The sequence below is a fragment of the Podarcis melisellensis genome, assembly GCF_964234715.1.
Source record: "Podarcis melisellensis genome assembly, chromosome: Z".
Classification (NCBI taxonomy): Eukaryota; Metazoa; Chordata; class Lepidosauria; order Squamata; family Lacertidae; genus Podarcis; species Podarcis melisellensis.
This window is the reverse complement of record NC_138547.1, coordinates 17,975,390-18,000,874: the sequence shown is the minus strand read 5'-3', so window position 1 is coordinate 18,000,874 and position 25,485 is coordinate 17,975,390. Positions and strand designations below refer to the sequence as shown.

The 25,485-nt window shown below is 45.9% G+C and overlaps 2 long non-coding RNA genes across 2 annotated transcripts in view; one reads left to right on the top strand and one right to left on the bottom strand.

Annotated features, from left to right (window-relative positions):
- Positions 1-680: 680 nt before the first annotated feature.
- The window catches only part of LOC309362340, a 167,301-nt gene continuing 142,496 nt past the window's right edge, over positions 681-25,485 (bottom strand). Inside the window, exons 2-3 of the long non-coding RNA XR_014164926.1 lie at positions 6,419-7,075; positions 681-1,357 (exon numbers count right to left, since the gene is read on the bottom strand). This is a non-coding gene — a long non-coding RNA (uncharacterized lncRNA). The remainder of the gene's footprint in view (positions 1,358-6,418; positions 7,076-25,485) is intronic.
- LOC309362332 lies at positions 6,690-24,154 on the top strand. Its single transcript, XR_014164919.1, has 3 exons — positions 6,690-6,810; positions 19,329-19,413; positions 23,696-24,154. It is a non-coding gene; the product is annotated as an uncharacterized lncRNA (long non-coding RNA).

Here is a 25,485-nt window from a genome sequence, read left to right as displayed (position 1 = left end):
ACGGCTGCAAACTGTTTGCTGCCTTATTGACTTCTGTTTGTCAGTTATGAATCAACCGTTGCATATATGACCTCCACTTTTAAGCAGGGATTGCAATTAGCTGCAGCGATAAATAACACCTGTCTTTTGAAAGACAAATCTAGGGCTCTTTGACCAGGAGGGTTTGAGCATTCAAAGAAAAACCTTTGCTAAATCTGGTAATTGCTGTTGTTATGAGATCGCTGCCTGATTACTAGGGATGGAAGGATCTGCCAGTTTTGCTTCTCTAGGATGGAAGGATCTTTCAGTTTTAGTTCTCTTGGGGCCAATTTACCTGTGAGATTGCCTTCCCCCATATATGCCCACTTGACCACTTCAAGTGGAGGAACTGGCACCGTTACAGGTGCCACCCAACACCCCTTCTGCAATTGTAAGAACTCCATCTTTTAGTATGGCAGCAGCTGCACTTTGGAACTCCCTGCCTACTGACACCAAGCACACACCTTTGCTGCACTTTTTTTGATACTTGCTTAAAACATTAGAGAAGCCTGTCAGATGTTTAGGAAACTGATGCACTTTTTGATCTGTTTTTAGTCTGTTGTTAACTTTTTGAAAATTTTTAAATTATTGTTGTTAATTTTTCTTAATGATTATTTTATTGTTTTAGTTTTTTTGTAAATCACATGTAGGGTATAGTTGGTTTTTTTTTTACAGTGAAGCAGTGTATAAATTTAATGAAATAAATAATAAATTGAAAGATAGGCATTAATAAATAATTACAGAAAAATCCATCCACCATCTCTCTCCCAGGTTCCCTCTCCTGCTCACTATCCATTCTTCTTGAGGTCATAGAATAATAGAATAAAAAAACTGTAGAGTCTGAATGGAAACCAAGGGTCACCTGGTTTAACCCCTTGCAATGCAGAAATCACAGCTAAGATATGACACTTTCATATTTGGGCAGGGAAAGGATTTGCCACCCATTCCCTGTTCCTGGATTTCTGATGCCACAGGGAATTTCTTTTTACTCTCCTTCCTCTTGTTATTTTCTGTTTCAACTGAAACTCCTTTCATGTCTGTGCCTGCGTTTTCCTGCAGAAGGCAGACAAAGCCTGCAGGAGGGAACTCCTATCAAATCTTTAAAAAAATTTTAAAAAGGGAGACTTCCAAAAAGCAGCATAGATGGGGCAGAACTGGGGGCTGGAAGGTGAGGGAAGGAGGGTGGTCTGAATCCACATGTTCCTTCTTTCTGGTTAAAATCATCTGAAATCTGACAGATGGAAAATTGGAAATACTTTTTATCTTTCTTCTTTCTTTTTGTATTATTTCCTTTCTTTTTCTTCTTTCTTTTCCTTTGTTTTCCTTTGAGTCCTTTGCTCTGGGTGATTTAAGAAAAAAATGGGGTTGGCTTTTACAAGTTTATTATCGGTCAGAAAAGAATGAGTGGAGGCAGGAACCAGAGAAAGAAAGGCAGATCTTTATTTTCTGTTGCAACAGAGTTCACACACCTCCACTTGCAAGGAGGTGAGGAGGACCCAGAACAAATGTATGTAAACAACTTTTAAAATACTTTAGAAATTGCCCACCCTGTAGCCAAAGACCACCCAAAAGCATCAGACAGGTGTCACAGAAAGAGGCGATCTACAACAGAAATTTGGGAGTGTGACTGTCAAGATACCTGATAATGGCCAGCCTGGGCTATTCTTCTGAAATGGCAAATACCTTAGTTCTAAGATCCATGGTCACAGACTTTGCAAGATGTTTATGTTTTTTACAGGATTTGAAGGATTTTGCTGGTGAAAAGAACCATTGGGAAGGGTTTTCCCAAGATACTTCCTTCTATGGCAGAGAAAATATCTGGGGTCATTAAGAGAGTCAAGAGGATTGCTCTGTGAACTCAAAAGTGCTTATTCTTTTCAGGGAATATTTCCTAATTTTTGAAGGGCAAAGGATGGATTTTCTGTGTACCTTAAAATTTGTGTAACATGAACCATTAGTGGGGTTCAAGAACTGAAGATGATTGTTGGTCGGTGAAGAACCCTGTGTGAGAGGCAGAGAATGGAGGAATTCTAGGCTGGGAGGCTGGGAGAAGGAAGGGGAGCTCCCAGGTGAGAGCTGGGGGAGGGGGTCCATCCCTTTCAGTGTGAGACAAAGGTTAAGATTTACCTTTGAGAGAGGACTTTACATTTCCCTACTTTCTTTTTTGTTTTTATTTAGATTACTTTGTTTTTTTAATCTTATTGTAGTATGAAAAAGCTTCAATAAAATTTTATGGAAAAAAGAGAAAAGATAGAAAAATCATTTGAGATCTGATGTACAACTGGGAGGAAAAAAGGGAGACCCAGTAGCGATGCCCCAGGCTCTACATTGACTCTGTTGCCATGAGTGATGTTTTTAAAAGAAAGTCAGATAAACTGTCTGATGAGCCAGTTTTGGCCCCCTTTATGGATATCTCAATTTAAGCATGCCGGCTGGCTTTATTTAATTATCTCCCTTCCCACATCCTCTGCTTAATCCAGGCCAGTCATGCCTTTGTCAATATGTTATATACAACAGCTCTGAAAGGCTTTTTTTGCAGGTTGATGGAAGTCATGGGTGATATGAACTGAGCTCTAGTCATTCACAAAATATGGGCCTCCTGGCGTTGGTAAACCAGTTCACACATGGAATGGGCTAAAAATTCTTCATAATCTCCAACAGGGTTCGAGGAATATGCATAATATGTACATTTTTTGCCATCAATTTCTGCTAATATATGCATTGTTTTGGTACACCTTATTTGGTTGAAGAAAAGTGTTGCAAAATTCAGAGCACAGTCATAGCTCGGGTTACAGCCACTTCAGGTTGCGTCTTTCGGGTTGTGGACCCCCGAAACCTGGAAGTACCGGAACGATTTACTTCCAGGTTTCGGCGGTTGCGCATGTGCAGAAGCGCTGAATTGCAACCCACACGTGCGCAGATGCAGGTTGCGAACAGTGGGTTGCAAACGTGCATCCGTGCATCCTGCACGGATCACGTTTGCAACCCCAGCATCTACTGTAGTACAAATTTTGAAGGATAGCTATGTTTTGCTTGGCATATTGTTTTGCAAAGTGCAAATTAGGTTTGCATTAAAAATGTGAGTTGGCCTGAATGGTGCCCTTGTGCTGGAGGTTTCCCTTTGAGGCACTTGGTTGGCCACTGTGAGAACAAGAAGCTGGACCAGATGGGCCATTGGCCTGATCCAGCTGCAGGGCTTTTCTTATGGAGGTCTATTCTGATAGCAGAACCTCCAGGCCTAAGGGCAGTCTACCTCTGAATACCAGATGATGGGGAACAGAAACTGAAGAGTTGCTGTCTTGCTTGTGGGCTTTCTATGGGGGGCATCTGGTTGTCCACTGTGTCAACAGGATGCTGGACTAATTGGGCTCTTCGTATGTTCTAATGAATTTCTGCTCCTTCTGGGTGCGGTGTGAAGATGAAGAAATGGCCAGGTGCCCCAAACTGTGTTGAAAACAGCGGGGTTGTGCCTGTAGTGAAGACAGAAGGATAATGGAAATATAATGATATTTCAGATGAAATATTTATGATGTGCAAAAGAGCTTTCTCTCTCTCTTTTTGCTGACGTGACTCATGAACTTTTCAGCACTCTACAGCCCATTAGGCGCTTGATGTAATTTTCATACCAGGAGAGAAAAGCAGCTTCTGGGGGGAGGCCTCCCCTTCTTCTCTCACCCTAAATCACCTCCTTTGTGAAGGCAGGAAAGTAAATCCATGCCTCCTGGCCACCTGCATTGCATAATCCACGGCAGGCACCACACCAGTGTAAATGCTGGAATTCCTAGGGTCTAAATAAAGCTGCCTCGTGAGAGGGGCAGTCAGGTGAGATGTTCCCCTACACAGATGAGAGAATCCCTCTGAGACAGTGTGCAAACCAGAGGTGCTGCAGCCATTTCCCCCCCAAAGTAGTGCCAGGTAGGGCAGGTTATATATAACAAATAAATGAAACGAATCAAGCCCAAATAATCAAACTGCAGCAAAACCCAATTGCAAAATTTGGAAATAAGGGGGGGGGGGTGTCTGCTGACTGGGATCTGCAGCTAGGCTCAAGAGCATTGGACTGGGTCAGTTTCTTGCAAATGAAGGATGTAACAAATGCTCCCTTCCCCCTCTTCTGGTTCCTTGCAAAGGGCTTTTAGTGCAGATGGAAACAGCAGCTGGGCTCAATTCTTGTTACTGCAATGCACCCCCTCACCCAAAATGATTTAAGCAGGGTCTGAGGCAGCAAATCTAATTATTACCCACACTTTCCATCTTTCCACTGGTCGTCTGAGGCAAAAGGAAAAGTCTGCACCAGTGAATATTTAACAACAGGCTGGTGCTTAAAATAATCTCTCCCTGATAATCTCTCCAGCACCAACAATTTTGTGGTTGGCCTTGACAGGTGTGAGTTCTCCCTGGCTCTGCACCATACAAACACAAATGTGGGGCGGGGGGGGGGAGGCAAATTTCTGCCCCAACTACCTCCTCCTGATCCCCAAGGGCTCTTCCTGTTCTGCCACACCACCATTGAATTTTGCTATATGGAGAAGTAGAACCTGTTCAAGCCTGTGAGGTCTTGCTGGGGAGCAAATTGTGATAGCTGAAGAGGCTGGAAGGAGGGTGGCATGCCAAAAGTTTCATGGAATCAGAACTGCAAAATACTTGGGTACCCCCAAGGATCATCTAGTCCAGGCATGTCCAAAGTCTGTTTTGGGGGCCTAATCTGGCCTGCGAGCTGATTTAATATGGCCCCCTTGGCAGTAAATGTCCTGGGGTAAAATTGTAAAAAAAAAAACTCAACAACTTTGGTCGGTCCTCACCACATGTTCACCTCATCGGCCCTCTTTGAAAAAAGTTGGGGCACCCTTGGTCTAGTCGAACCCGTAGCCATCAAATCTGTGCTTAAAAGCCTCCAAAGACAGAAGAGGTGAGTTTCCATGGGAGTCCCCCTCAAGTGTCAAACAGCTTTCCCTGTAAATGTACCTGCCCTGGAGGTGTGACTTAGGTCAGCTGAGTTTTAAAATGCAGACCAAATTATTTTCCCCTCCATTCCTGTATGGTAGAAAGAGTCAGTGTATTGGGTGGGGTGGGGATTGGGGAGTTTCTGGAGGGGACAGAGACTAAAAGGCTTAGGTAGATGCTGTATATGCACAGTCCAGCAGATAATTCTCTAGCATTGGGAGCAGGGAGGCCAGATCTCACTCCAGAATTAAAACCTGTTGAGGATGTGCTTTGATATCTGCAGAAGGATGTCATCGGCAACACCCTAAGAAATCCTCTCTCCTCCACTCTTGCATATTTATGCCTCACAGTGCAGGGATGCTAATGTGTTCCCAACCCCCCGCCCTGCTTTGAATATACAATTTCAATCTTGACAGTCTCTTAAAAATAGATTTGACACAAGTGATAAAAAAGACGTTCAGAATTGATTTCAAGAGATGCTGCTGATTCCTTCCCCCCACTCCGCTCAAACCCACTTTAATATTGCAGATTATTTGAAAACTTGTTGAGAATGAATGGCAGAGAAAGCAGATGAAAAGGAGACATCAGAGAGAAGAAGCCAAGCTTGCTGCAGTAAGGCACTTTCTGCTAGACCTTCTGCTAGATTGGTTTTCTTTGCTGAGCAGCTTCATCAAGTCATGAGCACCCACATCAGGCTACACCCCTAATCAACAGTACACATGAAAAGGACCTCTTAGTAGACCACAAGCTTCACACGAGTCAACAGTGTGATGCAGCAACAACATCAAAAAAGAAGCTAATGCTATTCTAGGCTGCATCAACAGACGTCTAGTGCCAAGGTCAGGGGAAGTAATGGTTCCACTCTATTCCTCCTTGGTCAGACCACACCTGGAGTTTTGTATCCAGTTCTAGGCACCACAATTTAAGAAGGATATTGTCAAACTGGAACATGTGCAGAGGAGGGCGACCAAGATGATCGAGGATCTGGAAACCAGGCCGTAGGAGGGGCTGGCTTTGTTTAGCATGGAAAAGAGGAGACTGATGGATCAGGCTAAAGAGGGGCCCTCTAGTTCATCATCCTATCCTCATCATGGCCTACTAGATGCCCCAATGGGAAGCTCTGAAGCGGGACCCGAGTGCAACAGCAGCAACTCTCCCCACTTAAAATTCCCAGCAGCTGATACCATGGCTAGTAGCCATCCCTGTCCACAGATCCTACCACTCTGTCTAATAATAAAGCCAGCCCAATTAAGGGTAGTAAACCTTGAGACTCAGGAGCCCAGAAAGTTATTAACTATTGAGCATTCCAGATTTTAAATGCAAACCTACAAGATTCCCTTACCCCCTATACATCTACTTGATCACTTCGATTGGTGGAACTGGCTCTGTTACATGTGCCAAATAATTCCTATTCCAAATCTGTAGAGAACTGATCTTTGAGTGTGGCTTCACTTACACTCTGGAACTCCCTGCCTATTGACAGCAGGCAGGCGCCTTCCCTGTGGGGCATTATTGCAGTCAAACCAACAATTCATGCTTTGCCAGATGGTGATATGAAGGGGCCGAGGCTCACAAAGCCTTCCTGTAAAATTTGCTAGGAAGAACTCTGTGAAATCACTTCCTTTGTCTGCCTTGGCAGGAAGCTGTAACACTACATACTTCCTTCCTGCCTGGGCGGCCTTCTCTTTTCCCCCTATCATGTTTCCAAGTTGACCCCACCTGTATGTTTGAACCAAGCAGCTCAGATACCATTTTTAAATTTCAGCTTTATACTTTTGTAACTTAAATAGCAGTTATCAACCTGCCTTCATTTTGCTTCTGTAATAGCTGCTTCAATACCTAGGTTTTGTAAGTAAATGCTACTTTTATTTCTTCACAGAACAATGTGTGTGTGTGATTGTTATTTTTAAAGGGAGAGAAATGGGATAGTACCAAGGAAAATCCAATAAAGCTAGCTGAATTTTTGTTTCTATAAGGTTAGGTTAAATAAACCTTAGTTTCCAAGTTTAAGCTGCAAACGATGGTACTCTGCTGATCTCACTCACATGAGCAAGGATAATACAGTGGTACCTCGGTTTAAGAACTTAATTCGTTCTGGAGGTCCGTTCTTAACCTGAAAGTGTTCTTAATCTGAAGCACCACTTTAGCTAATGGGGCCTCCTGCTGCCGCCACGCCGCCGGAGCACAATTTCTGTTCTCATCCCGAAGCAAAGTTCTTAACCCGAGGTAATATTTCTGGGTTAGCGGAGCCTGTAACCTGAAGCATCTGTAACCGAAGGTACCACTGTAGCTGAATAATATATCTTCTCCGAGTTCTTAAATCAATTCCTACATTCCCTAGCCTCTTTTTGCTTCCTTCTAAAAATATTAGACAATGCTACCCAGATGATTAGAAAGTTGATAAGAGTTTTGATCTATTTTTACTCTATTGTTATTTTTACTTTTCAGAAGTTTAACATGACTGCTATATTTTCTTGGTGATAATTGTTTTATCTTTTTTGTAAATTGCTTTGAGGTTTGTTTGTTGTTGTTGTTTAAAAAAACAACAACCCCATCAAGCACTGTGTAAATCTTAGGGGGGGAAAATGACTTTCTCAGATTTGACACTTTCTTAACTGATTTCTACTTCCAGCGCCTTTCCTCTCCTTGTTCATCTCACTTGAGAAGAGAGAGAGAGAGAAAAAGCAGAACAAAAACCCACCCAAAAAACTGGAAGGGGGTGCGCTAAAAAGCTACTCTGCTTAATAGGTGTAAATATTTCACCAGGAATTAATTAAAGATGAGGGCCATGTTTTGCCTGCTAAGAGGGGCTTTTGGGGGATATGAATTATACACAGCCCTCCTCCGCAAAAGCCTTTCCCCCTCTGCTTGAATGTTTCTTGCAGTTTGCTCTGAGAGCAAATCCCCCAACATCTTTGAGCATTCATTTAAACACATACACATACACACACCTTTTACTTCTGTGTAACTTTTGGAGAGGCAGTGCCGTGCAGTTGTTACAGTGCTGGATTAGGACCTGGGAGACCAGGATTCAAATCCCTATTCAGCCATGAAGCTTGCTGGGTGTGACATTGAAGGCTAGCCATTGCCTCACAGCCTAGTCTATTCCAAAGGGTTATTGTGGGTATTAAATGAGAACTTGGACCTGAGAGAGGATAGGACCTGTACCAATGGCTGTGTAAAGGGTTGCCACATGGAAGATGGAGCAAGCTTGTTTTCTCCTGCTCCAAAGGTTAGGACCCAAACCAATGGATTCAAGATAGAAGAAAGGCTTAATATCAGGAAGAACTTTCTGAGTGTAAGAGCTGTTTGACAGTGGAACAGACTCCCTGGCAAGGTGGTGGACTTCCCTTTGTTGCAGGTGTTTAACCAGAGGTTGGATGGCCATCTGTCATGGATGCTTTAGATGAGCAGGGGGTTGGACAAGATGAACCTTGAAGTCCCTCCCAACCCTATAATTCTATGATTCTATAACCAGGGTTCAATTCCCCCACCTGGCCACAAATCTGACTGGTTGTGACTAATATAGGTCAAGTCATTCCAGTGGCTTGAGTGGGGAGAAAGCTGTTCAGCAGGTCTACTGTGAATAGCTCTAACATTGCAACTACTACTACTACTACGAAGTAATTACATGTGACAAAAGACTTTAAAGAAAGAGAGATTCTTTTTATGAGCCAGGAGGAGAAAGGAGAATAAGAGAATTCTCAGTTCTGCAGAGATCAAAGATGCTTTGTCAACATTTAATAGCATCCTTCTCTTGGGTACCATGGAAACCAGCCTCTTGTTGTTTAAATTATGAATGATATAAGGGAAATCCATGTTTCATAATAACTCAGACCATTCCAAAAAAGAAATGGGGGGAAAAAGCTTTGAAATGCAGGTTTACATTCCTGAGCAGGATGTGTGAGGATACCTACAGGCTCTTGGGGTGGAATATTGTTTAGCAGTATTGTTTTGTTGGGATCAGTATTTAATTTTGCTTTTTTTAAAAAAAAAATCTTAGACGTTATTGTGGCCTCTGTGGGAATTGTTTAATTTTGTGGCATACAATGTTTTTATTTATTGCTTATGACTACTTTTGTTATATTTTAGTAAATAGGTGAATATTTTCATGCTGTAAAGTGGCCTTGAACATAGTTTACAAATAAACAGTGATGATGGTTGGGATTGGCACATGTGCGGGGGTGGGGAAACCTAGATGTTTATTTCCACGCCACAGCCTAAAAGCACCCCCCAGCTTATCTCAGGATTGAAGCCTCATTTCAGTCCTAAAATGGAGAAGGGGACACACATACTCTGAGCAGCCCCAGACATGCAGATGCTGGCTTGGTATGCGGGAAATAGTTTCCTGCATGCAGTTCAGCTTCCTTAAATTGCATGGTGGATAAAAACAAGTTTCTAGACCACATGGTTGCAAGGGGGGAAAGGCTTAGGAACAGTTCCATGCCTTGCCAAGCTGTGCCTCATTCCCTTCCCCAAATGTCTCTCAATGGGGGAGGGTGCAGCCGCCAGCAAGTTGCAGCTGCACCCCCAGGTCAAGCCTGACCCAGGGCGGAAGAGAGAGAGGGGCTGAGGTGGAGTCCCTCTCCGACACTGGGATCCAGCATGTGAGGGAGCTGCCAGCCACAGCGTGGTAGCTGGGCCTCCAGTGGGTAAGTGTGCTGCCCACCAGCGCACGTGCACACACATACCAGGCGGCAGGCGGGAACACTAAATGGCGAACCATAACCCTTTGGAACTGCCTGCCTATTGAAATCATTGAACTATATTTGGCGCAATGATTTTGAAATCATTGAACTATTTTTGTTTAGGCACGCCTACCCAGATATTCAAAATGCTGGTGTATTTTTAGTTTAATTTTTTTTAATGTTTTCTTTGTTTTTACTAACAATCCAATTGCTCTATTCTTTCTGTAAACTGCTTGGAGGTTTTCTATAATCAAGTGGATCGCAAATTTTATGAAATAATTACTAAGCCCCAGCTGTCAAAATCAATTTTTATTTCAATGACTTCTTGGCAAATAATACCTTCTTTGCCACAAAAGCCTTTTCATGTGTTTCCCTTGCTTTGCATTAAAAACAGAACCAAACCAAAATTCTGCACAGGCTGCTATCCTCTCATGATGGGTGAAAGATGCTTGCAGTTCCTCTTGTTATGAGCCAAAATGATTTTTTGCCTTTGCTTGTCCCGCATCCCAAAACCTTCCCGCACTTTACAGGGTAGGGAGGAACCAAATCCACCAGTTTCATTGTGTATCATTGATGTGTGCATTATTTATACTAGATTGTATCAAAGGCATGTATAGGAAGGAGAGGACAGAATCCTACTCTACGTAGAAGTTCACACGCACACAAATTTCAGTTTCCTTTCTTCTCGTGAGCAAATTCTAAATTATTCACCATTTGGCTTGACAGAGGTTGCTCCCCAAGCTCCAGAAAACATCTGAAGAGTCCTGCTGGATCAGGCGATTAGCCCATCTAGTCCAGCCTCCTTTTCACAGTGGCCAACTTGTAGCCAGGAGACCTGCAAGCGGGACCTGGTCTGCAAGCATCTTTCATCCATTATGAAAGGGTGGCAGCTGGTATTATTTGCCAGAAAGGCCTTTGTCAGGGAACTGCCATCTAAAGCGCCGGGGGCGCAAAGGCTCACTGAGGTTGAGAGAGGAGTAGCAGCGGAAGAGGGAACCAGTAGAGGGCGAGCAAGAACTCCAAGGGAAAGTGAGTCGGAGGGATGGCTCAGAGACGCTTCCAGCGAAAACAGTGGGGAGGTCTCAGGACCTCCTATAGGGACACCCACACCTCGCCGGAAACTGTCACGCCGAGAGGCCAGACGACGTGTTTCCGTTAAAGAGCTTTTATGTTGGAAACGATTCCGAAAGCAGCCACTTTCGGATTCTACTAGTGATTGACGCAGCCATGCTGGAGGGGCTCCGTCACAGGCAGAGGTTTGAAAACCTGATCAAACTCTGAGGGACTTGCATTTTACGCACAAGCAGCTCATCGTCCCATCACAGCAATCCGAAAGTCACCGAAAGCCAGCTTGTGCAGGGAGAAGCATCATGAGCAACCCAGCCGGAACCGGAGGAGCAGGAGCAGCTGGAGGGGGTCCAAGCCTGGAAGAAAGGTACAGGGCGTTGGAGATCCAGTTGGCGCTGCAAACGGCGAGGCTTGAGGAGAGGAGGGCTCAGGATGCAGAAAAGGGAAAGGAGAAAACCACCCCGCTCGCCAGAAAGGTGCCAGGATTGGTGCAGAAATTCGGGGGGGATCCCAGGAACTATCATGCCTTTAGAACAGAGATGCAATACGCTCTAAACTTGCAGTTTGATGACTTCCCCGACGAGGAATCGCGAGTGGCTTTTGTGATTGGCCATCTCGAATCCGGGGCGAAGGATTGGGTTAGACCCCTGATGGCAGCGAATAATGAGATCCTAAAGGACACGAGGAAGTTTTTTCGTGCCATGGACCTGATGTTTTCCAGCGATATTGAGCAGGGGGTGGTGCGAAGGCAGTTAATGGCTTGCCAGCAAGGAAGCAGATCTGTCCGTGAGTACTGGACTGAGTTTACTATGCTGATTCATAAATTGGGGTGGGACCTATCGGCGGAGCCCATCCAAATGCTTTTCGAAGAGGGGCTTTCTTCAACCGTCAAAGATGAGCTTTCCCGGGGGCCCAGGGCGGAGTCTATGGATCAGTTAACCAAATCTGCGCTGTGCATAGGAGCGCGCCAGGAGGCGAGGGCTTTGGAAAAGCGGGAAGGGAAAGGAGACCGTTGGAGGGAGTTCCGCATTCCAGACATTCCCGAGCCACCTTTCCCGCCGGCAGAGCCGATGGAAGTTGGAACAGCGCGGGCGCGCGCAGTTTCAAATCCCAGTGAAGGGCGGAAGAAGGAGGGAAGGAGCGCCAAGAGATGTTATCTCTGCCAACAGCCAGGGCACTTTGCCAGAGTCTGCCCACAAAGAAAGGAATGGCAAGGGATGGCAGGAGCTGTTGGGGGAAAGGAAGAGGAAGGCAAGGAGCAAGTAAAAGCCAATGCCTGGCTGCCACCGTCGGGGCACAGCAGCCAGGCCAAAGAGCAGTGAAAGTGCCCATGCCGGAACCTCCCAGACCCGCTTTAGTGATAGAGGTGTTACTAGAACTGCCAAACGGACACCCACTAAAGATCAAGGCGCTTTTGGATTCAGGCAGCTCCTGTAATTTCATGAGTAAGGAGTTTGCAGCTGAGCACCAGATACAGACCATCCCTTTAAGTAACCCCTTGCAGGTGACTACGATTGACGGCAGAGAGCTGTTGGGGGGAGAAGTTAGCCAACAGACTGTCCCGATGATAATGAGGGTGGCAAGGCACACCGAACAGATAGCGTTTAATGTGGCCATCTTGGGAGGAGCGCCCATCATTTTGGGGATGAGCTGGCTGGCGCTACACGATCCGCTAGTGGGCTGGCATCAGAGGGTGGTCTCCTTTGGGTCAGCGCATTGCCTAGAACACTGCAAGGAGGGGAAGGTTTCGAGAGGAGACAGAGTCACCCTAGCCGGGATGGAAGTAATGGACAAAGGGAAGGTGCCCCCGCAATACGCAGATCTGAGCAACGTATTCAGCGAAAGGGAAGCAGACAAACTGCCACCGCATAGACCCTTTGACTGTCAAATCAACCTACTCCCTGGGGCCCAACTCCCAGTAGGCAAGCTGTACGCCATGTCAGACAGGGAGATGCAGGAGCTGAGGGAGTTCATTGACAAAAACCTGAAGCGAGGTTTCATCAGAGAGTCCCGAGCGGTGGGGGGCAGCCCAGTGTTTTTTGTGGACAAAAAGAACACAGACAAACCGAGACTGGTGTGTGACTTTAGGGCCCTCAATGCAGTGTCGGAGCCCCTGGCTTTCCCTATGCCCCGAATTGATGACATTTTGACCAGAGTAAGGAAGGGAAAGATTTTTACAAAGCTGGACCTGCGGGGGGCGTACAATCTGATACGCATAAGGAAGGGAGATGAATGGAAGACCACCATGTTTACCCCTTTGGGAGCCTTTGAATACCTCGTTATGCCCTTCGGTCTACAAGGGGGCTCCGCGTGTTTTCAAGCTTTTATAAACCACGTTCTGGGACCTTTGCTCTACAAGAATTGTGTGGCCTTTTTAGACGACGTGTTGGTGTATTCGGAAGATGAGGAACAGCATGTGAGGGACGTTCGAGAAGTGTTGGGCAGGCTGCAAGCCAACCAGCTGTGGGTGAAACTGGAGAAGTGCCAGTTTCATACCAAGGAGGTGGAATTCCTGGGGTACCGCTTGTCAGACAAGGGATTGGCCATGGATCCAGGCAAGGTCCAAGCGGTACTGGAATGGAAGACACCGAAGACCAAGAAGGACGTGCAAAGATTCTTGGGGTTTGGGAACTTTTATCGGAAGTTCATCAAGAACTTTGCCCACTTGACGGCGCCCATCACCGACTGCCTCAGCAGCAAGAAGAGATTTGTTTGGACGGTAGAGGCGGATCGAGCCTTTGAAGAACTGAAAAGGGCTTTCGCCTCGGAAGAACAACTTCTGCATGTGGATTTACGAAAACCCATGAGAGTGGAAACCGATGCATCCGACCGGGCGGTAGGGGCGGTCCTTCTTCAACCGGGGAGGAGTGCGTCGGAGTGGAGACCGTGTGCCTTCTTCTCGCGGAAGCTGAATAAATCCGAGAGGAATTACACGGTGTATGACAGGGAACTACTTGCCATTCACGAAGCATTCCGGAGGTGGAGACATTTATTAATTGGGGCACAACACAAGGTGCAAGTGTGCACCGACCACAAGAATTTAGAGTATTGGAGAACAGCTCGAGTGCTCAACCAACGACAAGTGAGATGGGCACAGGAATTCTCCAAATTCAACTTTGAAATTTGTTATGTGCCAGGCCCAGAAAACGTCAGGGCGGACGCGCTCTCACGCAAACCAGAGTATTGGGAAGGGGAGGGGGTGATCGAAGAGAGACATGTCATCCCTGAGGACCGCTGGGTGTGTGGGGCGGCGCTGGTGGGGCAACGAGAACTGGTAGAGGAAACGGAAAATGATGAATATGCCCAGGATAAGCTCAGAGGTCTCAGGGGGGAGGGCGAGAGCCCCGGAGGTTTTGAGGAAAGAAATGGGGCATTGTATTACAAAGGGGCACTGTATATACCCGAAGGTGAATTGAGGGGGAGAGTACTCAAGCAGTTGCATGATAGCCCCACGGCGGGACATTTTGGACAACACAAGACCATGTGGTTGGTTACCAGGGAATTTTGGTGGCCTAAGGTGAGGGAAGATGTAAGGGAGTATGTAAGAGGGTGTGACCAATGTCAGCGAGCCAAAGGGGAAAGAAGGGCGCCGGCAGGGTTATTAGAACCATTACCCACACCAGAACGGCCTTGGGAAGCGATATCAATAGATTTTATGACGGATCTGCCAAAGTCCAAGGGGAAAACAGCCATCATGGTAGTAGTAGACCTGTTAACTAAGATGTGCCACTTTGTAGCATGCTCACATGCAGTCACAGCGGAAGAAACAGCGAAGTTGTTTGTAGAACACATCTTTAGGTTGCACGGGGCTCCCTTGAGGGTGATCTCAGATCGCGGCAAACAATTTACTTCCAGGTTCTGGAGGAAGCTCATGAGCTTGCTGCACGTGGAAGTCAATTTTTCAACTGCCCGGCACCCTGAAACCAACGGGCAGGCGGAAAGAGCAAATGGCATTCTTCAACAATATCTGAGGTGTTATGTCAATGACAGAGAGAACGATTGGGTCGAAAAGTTGGCGTTGGCAGAATTTGCCTACAATAATGCGGAGAATGTGTCCACAGGGATGAGTCCCTTTTTGGCTAATTACGGGTGTCACCCCAGGGCATTTCCAGGGGAAGGAGGGGAGAGATGGAGCGTCCCAGCGGCTGAACATTTTGTAGAAGAGATGGAAGCGATCCATCATCAGCTCCAGCTCAACTTAGAAAGGGCTAAGGCACAATATAAGAAGCAGGCAGACAAGAACAGAAGGGAAGGTGAAACCATAAGGGTGGGGGATCAAGTGTGGTTGTCAACCCAAGGGTTGCCGTTCAAAGGGGGTTGTAAGAAATTGAGGCCCAGAAGATTGGGACCCTTTGAGGTCATTCAGCAGGTCAACCCGGTAGCTTTCAAACTCCGATTACCCAACCACATGAAATTGCACCCAGTGTTCCACAGGTCGTTACTGTCACCATACAGGGGGGGACGTGAAGGGGAGTACGTCAGGGGACCAGCCTTGGAAGAGAGGGAACGCCGCAACCATGTAGCGGAAATCCTCGATTCCAGGTGGAAGGGAAATCAGGTGGAGTATTTGGTGGCGTGGGAAGGGGAACCGGAGTCAGAAAACACCTGGGTGAATGCAGAGGAAGTCAATGACGAGGTTTTAACAGAAACGTTCCACCAAAGGTTCCCGAGGAAACCTCAGCCGATAGCAAGGTTTAGGAGGGAGTATTTCGGCACCACCGATGAGGAAGAGGAAATGGAAGGGTTCGCGGAGTCGGAGTTGGAAGAGGGAGTGGACTCCGATGACGAAGATTACCGAGAGAGTAGGAACAGCAACAAGTGGAGGGAAGTGTTCGCGACGTCGGAAGACGAAGGAGGTTCTTTCAGGGGTTTTACCTCCTCACCGCCAGTAGGGGAGGAGACGGGAGGGGGTGAAGGGGGCCCTGGAGGGGAGGTGGATGTCAGGGAACTGCCATCTAAAGCGCCGGGGGCGCAAAGGCTCACTGAGGTTGAGAGAGGAGTAGCAGCGGAAGAGGGAACCAGTAGAGGGCAAGCAAGAACTCCAAGGGAAAGTGAGTCGGAGGGATGGCTCAGAGACGCTTCCAGCGAAAACAGTGGGGAGGTCTCAGGACCTCCTATAGGGACACCCACACCTCGCCGGAAACTGTCACGCCGAGAGGCCAGACGACGTGTTTCCGTTAAAGAGCTTTTATGTTGGAAACGATTCCGAAAGCAGCCACTTTCGGATTCTACTAGTGATTGACGCAGCCATGCTGGAGGGGCTCCGTCACAGGCAGAGGTTTGAAAACCTGATCAAACTCTGAGGGACTTGCATTTTACGCACAAGCAGCTCATCGTCCCATCACAGCCTTGAAAGAAAAATTGATGTTGAGAGCTATTTTCGGGGATTAACTTTTTCACAAAGGGACGGGGAAGCAAGGTAGGGCATTTTAATGTTTCCCCCAAATCCAGGCACATTCTGAAAAACGGGAGAAAAAGATGCTCAAAAATAAGAGAGCTGGGTTTTATTCACTACTTATTTAATAAAAATTGCACAGCTCTGGATTGTGGAAAACCTCAAAGCATCTTACAAAAAGCATAGAATAGGATGATTAATAAAAACAATAAAAACATTCAAATAAACGAAAAACACACCAGCATTCTGAATATCTAGGCAGGCTTACCTAAACAGGTGGCGCTGTGGGTTAAAGCCTCAGCGCCTAGGACTTGCCGATCGAAAGGCGGCGGTTCGAATCCCTGCGGCGGGGTGCGCTCCCACTGCTCGGTCCCAGCGCCTGCCAACCTAGCAGTTCGAAAGCACCTCCGGGTGCAAGTAGATAAATAGGGACCGCTTACCAGCGGGAAGGTAAACGGCGTTTCCGTGTGCAGCTCTGGCTCGCCAGAGCAGCGATGTCACGCTGGCCACGTGACCCGGAAGTGTCTCCGGACAGCGCTGGCCCCTGGCCTCTTAAGTGAGATGGGCGCACAACCCCAGAGTCTGTCAAGACTGGCCCGTACGGGCAGGGGTACCTTTACCTTTACCTTACCTAAACAAAAATGTTATTAGCAGGTGCCAAAAAGAGTCCAGTGAAGGCACCTGTCTGATATCAATAGACAGGGAGTTCCAAAGGTTAGGGCTTCTTGGTACTCGGGAGACTAAATATCAGGAAGAACTTTCTGGCAGTAAGAGCTGTTAGTGGAACGGGCTCCTTCGGAAAATGGTGGACTCTCCTTCATTGGAGAAGTTGGGCAGCCTCTGTCATGGATGCTTTAGTGGAGATTTCTGCATTGTAGGGGTTTGGGCTGAATTATCCTCGGGGGTCCCTTCCAACTCTACAATTCTATGAGATTCCCAACATCAGATCCGGCCCTTGTGATTAATACAGTATATGCATTTCCTTTTAAAAAGCACTTTTGGGGGTTGGAGAATTGCAAATTTAGAAGAATAGCTTGTTCTTTTCCTCATTCCAGAGGAATGTTGCTCAATCCCAGGGTTCTCTCTACAATAATATGGCCACCCCAAATCTGAGCTGTGAACTGTGTATAACCCCATTATTGTCAGAGTTCTCCCCCCACTCTCTGCAAAGAAAAATAATAATTCTGTGGCAGGAATAAAATAATGCATATTAGGCTGCTGTTTTGTTATTTAACATGATTTATTCCCTTCAGTTTTCAATATGTCATATAGAGTAGAATCAGAAAACCATAAAATCGTAGAGTTGGAAGGGACGCCAAGTTTCCAACCCCCTGGAATGCAAGATGTATTTTGAGTCTACTCTAAGGTGTGCTTCCAACCCCTGTATCCAGAATCTAATTCAACCTCTTGGATTTTTGATACCGAGGTAAAGTATAATATAGATTTGTAACCATAATATATTTCATTTGTGAGGAAATGTTATGTTTGTGGTCTGCTAAGCTTGTGGTCTATTAAGACCCCTACATCTTTTTCACATGTGTTCCCCATCATATTTATTTCCTTCGGTGGAAGGACCACGAGCCACAAAGTCTCGGAAGCAGCTGCAAAGCACCATCCACGCTGAGGTATCCTAGCATGACAATTGCAATGAATAAGTCATGAGTTTCTTTCTGCCAAGTGTAGTGAATTCGCCATCCTTTTTAAATGTAAGATTCCCAGCTCCATCTCTCTTTCCCATCTGATTGCAGGGAGGTCACTGTAGGTTTGGGGGTCAGTGCTAAGCAGGAAGTGAGCTGAACAAACCCAGTTTTTATCCAGACAATACGGAAGTGTTTGGGGTGTTAGGAGAGGGCTAGTACCTCCCAGCTCTCTTTTGTGTGGTATATTGGGGTGCATGGGATGTTAGAGGTTGGGTTGAACCTCTCATGAGGAACCCATAGTGCTCCTTCAGGGGTAGTTTGTCCACCTTTGGCTCCCACCCTGCACTCACCTCTCACCTGTGGCTCCTAGAAGCTGACAGCATGCGACAGTGTCCATACTGTGGGAAACAGCTTTGACTGGCTGGCTAAACCAGGTGAGGCTGGCTGATACATCTCAAACTTCAATGAATTAGGGACTTCCCCTGCATGTGAAGACAGGCATGCGGCTGGAGTGGACGAGACCAGTAGTGTGTCCAGTGGTCAATAAGGCATTTCTGCATGTGCTGGAGAGGGGCAGATGGGGCTCATCTATCTGGGAAGGGAGCCCATCTAGGAGAAGGAAAACTCTGATCCTAAACCTCCAGTGCTTTGCGAGCTATCTTTGGGAGAAGAAAAGGCTAATCCTACACAAATCCGGAGTCGCTTAAACAGTTGAAGTGCCCCCTTGTCGCCTCCTTTTTGTAACTCCTCCAGCCAAATGTATTGCTTTGCTTCGAACCACGAGACTGACAGGGCCTCCATACACACCAACCAGGCTTGTGGCCCAGGAAGGTGACTTGGGTGCTGTTAACACAGCGGTTTGTCTTCACCCCTGGAGGTGCACTCCATTATCTCTGAAGACCAATGGATGCCAAGCTTCTAAACCTCATGCATTGGTTACTTCAAGACTGGATTACTGCAATATACACTCTGTGCCCTCCGGAACCCTCCGTTAGTGCAGAGTGCTGCGGCATGATTGCTGACACTAGTGAGGCCTTGTCAGCATATAGCATCTGTGCCCAGACACCTGCATTGGTTACCAATCTGCTCCTGAGTCAGGTTTGTTGTTGCTGGGCATCCCTGCCTGTTGATATCAGACAGGCAGCTTCCCTGTCTTCATTTCAGTACCTGCTAAAAACATTCTTGTTTAGACAAGCCTACCCATATGTTTGGAAAGTTGATGCAAATTTTAATCTTTTTTTGTGTTTCTATTGTTACTTTAACTTTTTGAAAGTTTAAAATTATTGTTGTTAATCTTTCTTATTGATAATCTTATTGTATGCTCCTCAACACTTCAGTGGCAGATGTGGCTAGGAGGACTCAGCTTTGGCTAATATTCTCACTGTGCTATTCCTGGAAAAAATGAATCAGGCAGCCATTGTGGGTGCCTTGGTCATATACTGAAGCTCGTGGTACATGGATATTCAGAAACTGCAGCTGGTGCAGAATAATGCTCCCAAGCTGGAAGCCCAGAAAATAATACAAATCATAACAAACTGCTCATAACAAACTCTCATTGAGCTTCTGTTTCCCTAGGTGAATATTTAAAACAGAGCATGGTTTACAACTCTTCTGACCTACCAAGAAAAGGACGTTGCAGGAGAGCTTGCCATCCCAATATGTAAGCAGCATTTTAATTCCAAGTCCCTCGGATCCCCAAAGCAACTGAACCTTTACGACCTTTGGTGTGGTGGGCATTGTTGGGAGGGAGGTTAATAAAAATGGTTATAATTCATTGAGGCAAGCTTTGTATAGAGCTGGAGCACTGAAATGCTATTGGAAATATACACATCCATTCATTCATTCGTTTCTCCATGGAGCTCAGAGTTGTGTACGTTGTTCTCCCTCCTTTGTTTAAGCCCACAACCACCCTGCGAGGTAGGTTAGGCTAAGAGGCAGCAACTGGCCCCCCAAGGTGAGCTTCAGGACCAGGTGGGGATTTGAAGCCTGGTCTCCCATGTCCTAATCCAACAGTCTAGCCATTCCAGCTCATGGGCTCTACTGATTTTTTGGGGGGGCTCACTCTCTGCCACCAGGAACCTCAAGCCCCAAACAGGATTTTATCTCAACCTGATTTCATCACAATGAGTTTTAAAACTTCCCCTTTAAGTCTTGCACATCCGTGCCCAGAAGCACTAAAGGGAGCTACAAAAAATGGAAGGAAATATATTTTAATGCATGTATCCATCCATGCATATGCTAAAGGCAGGAATGGATCCCCAGAGAAAGTTGAAGTCAGGGTTTTTTTTTGGTGTTTCTTTTAAAAAAACACCTTGGCTACACGCCTAATTTAAAAGCTGATCTGTTATGAAGCAGGAAGAGACTGGTAAGCTCTAGCAGGGTGATAATGCTTGGTTTTGGTATGATAAAAAGACAGAACAATCCTCAAAGCCTGTCTGGGGAATTTGCTAGGGCTCTGTGCAGGCTGCGGCTGGGTAGGAGTGCAGAAAGTGGGACATGGGGCAGAATTAAAGGTAAGAGCATCAAAGGAGTCCCGCTGCTGGGCCAGGCCAGTGGCCCATCTAGTCTAGCAGTACTGGTGGACTTTGGCATCTCAATTTTCAGTGGCACCCTGTGCAATGCCAAAATCCACACACATCCCCACCACCCCACAGTGGTCAATGCCTCATTAGCTATAGTAACTAATTGGCATCCTGGCCTTCAAGGGCAATAAAAACATGAGAAGAGCCTGCTGGATCAGGCCATTGCCCTACCTAGTCCAGCATCTTGTCATCACAGTGGTTCATCAGATGCCCCAAAGAGGGCATCTGATAATAATAATATTATTAAGAGGGCAGATGCCAAAGAGGGCATCTGATAATAAAAATATTATTTAAAAAAAAATATTATTAGAAGTAAAAACTGCTTGCTGTGATGAATAAAACTGTTTTGCCAAATGAAAAACAAACAAACAAACAAACAAAGAGGAGAAGCTCATGAGCAGGAGCTGAGCACAGCAGCAGCATCACTCCCAAGCAATTCCCAGCAACTGGCATTCAGAGCTAGACGGCCTCTGATGGATGTAGACCAGGTGTACCCTGCTTTTTTAAAAGACAATTTCTGAAAGCCATATTGTTCAGACAGTCCTTTAGAACATGACTTCCCCCCCTTATTTTTAACCCACCAATATTTACTGATTTATTACTGATGTTTTTAATGATGCTTTAATTTGATGCTTTGTCTTTATGGATGCTTGGCTGATTTTATTATTACTTTGTATACTGTGTGCTGCCTTGATACACTTTTTATGAAAGCGTGATCTATAAATTCTTCAGTAAATAAACAAAATGAATCTCACTGATGCCTTCTTGCTCTCCTTTTAGAACAACTTAAAATGATTAAAATCATCACTGAAAGTCATCACGGGAGTGAGCTGACTATCTCTTAATTTCCCACTCTGCCTTTGCAAATTTGCTAGAGGGTGACATCCATCACCATTGTTTAATCATTTCATGTTAATTACTATTTTACATGATTATGAGAAAAGCCATCTATGCTTGCTGGGTACTTTGAAATTTCATCCCTCTGATGGCAGCGGTTTGGGGATTATGGCCTTGGAAAGGCTGGCGGTGAGGGTGAAATTAACAAATGAAATCTGGAGAGAGAGAGAGAGAGAGAGAGAGAGAGGAGATGGATGGATTAATATTGTTAATTTCCAAATTGTACTGGAGGAACTGGAAGGGAGAAAGGGAACCATTTACAACACTACCAACAACAATGGTTTAGGATGTACCGGTATGTGATCAGTAGTTCTCCAGCTCTGCTATAAAAAAACCTTCCTATAAGTCACATTATAAGAACTGACTATGATGGATAACCCTCCTGCAATCCTAGCTGGTAATGATTCAGAGTAGAGCTCTGAATAAATACGGTATTGCCACTATTCTTGAATGATTCATAAATGAATGAGAGATCAGCTGTCTGCAGTAGTGAGGAAAGCCATATGCTCATGCTAGAGCAGGGGTCAGCAACCTTTTTCAGTAGGGGGCTGGTCCACCATCCCCCAGACCATGTGGTGGGCCAGACTATATTTTGGAGGGGGGACGAATGAACGAATTTCTATGCCCCACAAATAACCCAGAGATGCATTTTAAATAAAAGCACACATTCTACTCATGCAAAAACACCAGGCAGGCCCCACAAATAACCCAGAGATGCATTTTAAATAAAAGCACACATTCTACTCATGTAAAAACATCAGGCAGGCCCCACAAATAACCCAGAGATGCCTTTTAAATAAAAGGACACATTCTACTCATGCAAACACACCAGGCAGGCCCCACAAATAACCCAGAGATGCATTTTAAATAAAAGCACACATTCTACTCATGCAAAAACACCAGGCAGGCCCCACAAATAACCCAGAGATGCATTTTAAATAAAAGCACACATTCTACTCATGTAAAAACATCAGGCAGGCCCCACAAATAACCCAGAGATGCCTTTTAAATAAAAGGACACATTCTACTCATGCAAACACACCAGGCAGGCCCCACAAGTAACCCAGAGATGCATTTTAAATACAGTAAAAGCACACATTCTACTCGTGTAAAAACACGCTACTTTCCGGACCACCCATGGGCAGGATTGAGAAGGCGATTGGGCCACATCCGGCCCACGGGCCTTAGGTTGCCTATCCCTGTGCTAGAGATTCTGGGCATGGAAAGGTGGGGTGTCATCTTGTCCTTTGCCCCAGAAAGGAAAATGTCCAGTCAGTTTCTGTTTGTGAAAAGTGGGGGCGGGGAGCTATCTCTGCTTTTGCGCTAGGTGGCAAAATATTTTGGGCCAGCCTGTGGCATTGGCTTTCATGGGCTGCAAGCCTCCTTCCTCAGAATTTGTCTAATCCACTGTTAAAAAGGTCATATGTGGAAGAATGGCTTGGAAATGTGTGCATAAGGCTCTGGCTTCTGTTAAACACGCTGCTGAAGGACTTCTGGCAGTTTCCACACACACAGCAGGCCAAAAGGGACTCTGGCAATGACAATAAATTAATGGCTTTATTTTGGGGATGCTGCTTGGCTCATAGGGGGCATCTGTAGGGGCTAGCCATAAACAAAGCCTTGGAAGACAAGCTCTCCTCTCCTGCAGGACCTATGAGGCCACTGCCAGCACATTTGCAGAAGTAATATGTTAATCTCTCCCATTGCCACTCCAAGGGAATTGTGAGCTTCTAGCATCAGTTACTGGAAAGAGAAAGAGGATATAATTAAAATACCTAAATGAGGAAACAAATTCTGGGCTGTAATTAGCTGGGTGGCCTTTCCCCCGCTTCTCCTTTTTTTGAAGCTGCAACCAGTTCAGTTACCTGCCTTAGTTTGCTTTGAAAGAGGCCTGGACTAATTTATGGAGGAGGAGAAAGCTATTGATGGCTACTAGCCACAATGACTCTGCCTCTGCCTCCACGGTTGGATGCAGCAATGCTTCTGAATACCAGTGTCTGGAAACCACAGAAAGGGAGAAGGCTCTTGTGCTCAGATCGTGCTTGAGGGCTTCACATTGTAAGAAGAGGAAGTGGGACTAAATTGGGCTATTGGCCTCAGAGTTGGTGGCCATCACCACCTCCCGTGGAAGTTTCATAGTTTGTGTGCTGTATGACTCTGAATCAATCCAACATTCACCTTCACTGGATGTCTATGAATTCCAGTTTTCTAAATGGGGGGGAATCCCCCTTGTTCTCCCAGTGGTCAACCAGATGCCCTCATGGGAAGCCCGCAAGGAGAAACTAAACACAACAGCAACTCTCCCTTGCTGTGGCTTCCAGCAAACTGGCATTCAGAACTATGCTGCCTCTGGAAACCTAGCCAGGAGCGATCAAATGAATCCCATCACCTGTTCTGTTCTCCTTTTCATATGCTATCCACTTGGCAACCAAGTCCCCTTGTTTCCCTTTTCTCTCCCAACAGGAAGACAAGCGGGCTCTTTAATGCTCACCACCAGATGGACATTCTCTCCAAATGCAAGATTCTTGGCATGGGGTGGCATAGCAGACCTTTGATGGCTTTGATGTAAAGCTCTGAAGTGTGCCAGGACACTTCATAAAATGCCACAGCCAGAGATAACTTTGGGCAAACGAAAGGCAGACTTTCCCTCTCTCCAACCCAGCTAGGCTTTCCAAGAGGCTGGTTTTGCTCCAGGTTTTATGAACTCATTTGAATGCAGAGATCGGGACCTGTCAGTTTTCTGTACAGTTTTACAATGGTGCATGTATGTGAAATTAAGAAGACAAATTTCTGAAGGAGAGGCCTGTCAATGACTGCTCAGCATGATGGCTGTGCTCTGCCTCCACAGTCAGGGGCAGTGAATACCCTTCTCAATACTGGTTGCTGGAAGCCACAGGAGGGAACAGGGATCTTGGGCTCAAAGTCTGCCAGTGGCGTAGCATGGGGGGTGCCGGCCGCACCGGGCGCAACATCTGGGGGTTAGGGGGCGCAAATCCACGGGTTAGGGGGCACAAATTACTTGCCTTATCCCGAGTGCTGACAACCCACGCTATTCCACTGAATCCTGCTGTTGGGTTTTCCATTGGGACTGCTGTTCAGCTGCTGCGGAAACAGGATGCTGGACTAGGTGAGCCATTGGCCTGATCCAGCAGGCTCTTATGTACTTGAAATGTTGAGCCCCTAAACACTATATGCTACCTTATTTTTAAAAATCTATTAATTCTGTTTTATCCAACCATATACACATCTGGATGCTTGTGTTCCATGTGCTACTTATTTTGTTTCTTTCGTGCCAGTCGTTGAGCATAATAATAACGGTCTGTGATAAAAAAAACCCCTTACGTTCTTATGTTATTTGGTTTTTGCTGTTGTTTTTCAAAATAATGCTCAGGGGGCATTATTTCATTATATATCTATATCTGCATGATATTGTTATATGTTGAAACAATTTAATAAAAATTACGGTAAGGTAAAATAAAATAAAGGTTTGATTTGCACTTGATATGGATGCGACGTGCCACTTTGCAGCAGCTTTCTAGAGGATGTGAGCAATGAGCTTATAGCCCATGCTGGACCCTCTCTGTTGTTCTTTCCTGTGAACAGCAATAAAATAAAATAATGTGTATGTGTTTGTGTGTATTTTGCTGGCTAGATTTCTCTTTCCAGCTGGTGCCAGTATAACAGAAACAAGACTGAGATCAACACAGCTACTTAGGCACTTTTATTGGCCCTCTGCATGATGGGAATCAAATAATAGGCTATAAAGAAGGCATAATAAAGCCCTTCTGTAGCTTTCCATAGCTTCTCGCCGGAGCTCTGTAATAGACTTTCTCCCTTACCCCCGCCAGTGCCCTTCTCATGGAAACTCCGCCTGCTGCCCCCTGCAGTCTTGTAACACAGGCCACATTTGTCCTTGAGACTCGATAAACATTACCCTCTGGTGTTAGCCTTCCGCTTGGCTTACATGCTTGGAAAACATCTTTCTGTTGCAGAGTGTGGAATGAGCAAATGGGATTAACTGGCCACTTTTCTGAGGTCAGCGGAATTGGTGGGTCCCAGTAGATTTATGTGGAAATGTTGGCTTCTGAGAAACACACATTATCTTTTAAAATCATTTGGAGTCTATGTTTCGTGTATGTATGTGTGGCTTAACGTGCCCAGCTATGAATTGTGCTGATTTCCAGAGGGTCACACATAGGCGCCGACTCCATGGGGCTTGAGGGGGCCCGAGCCCCCTCAAAAATTCGTTTGGG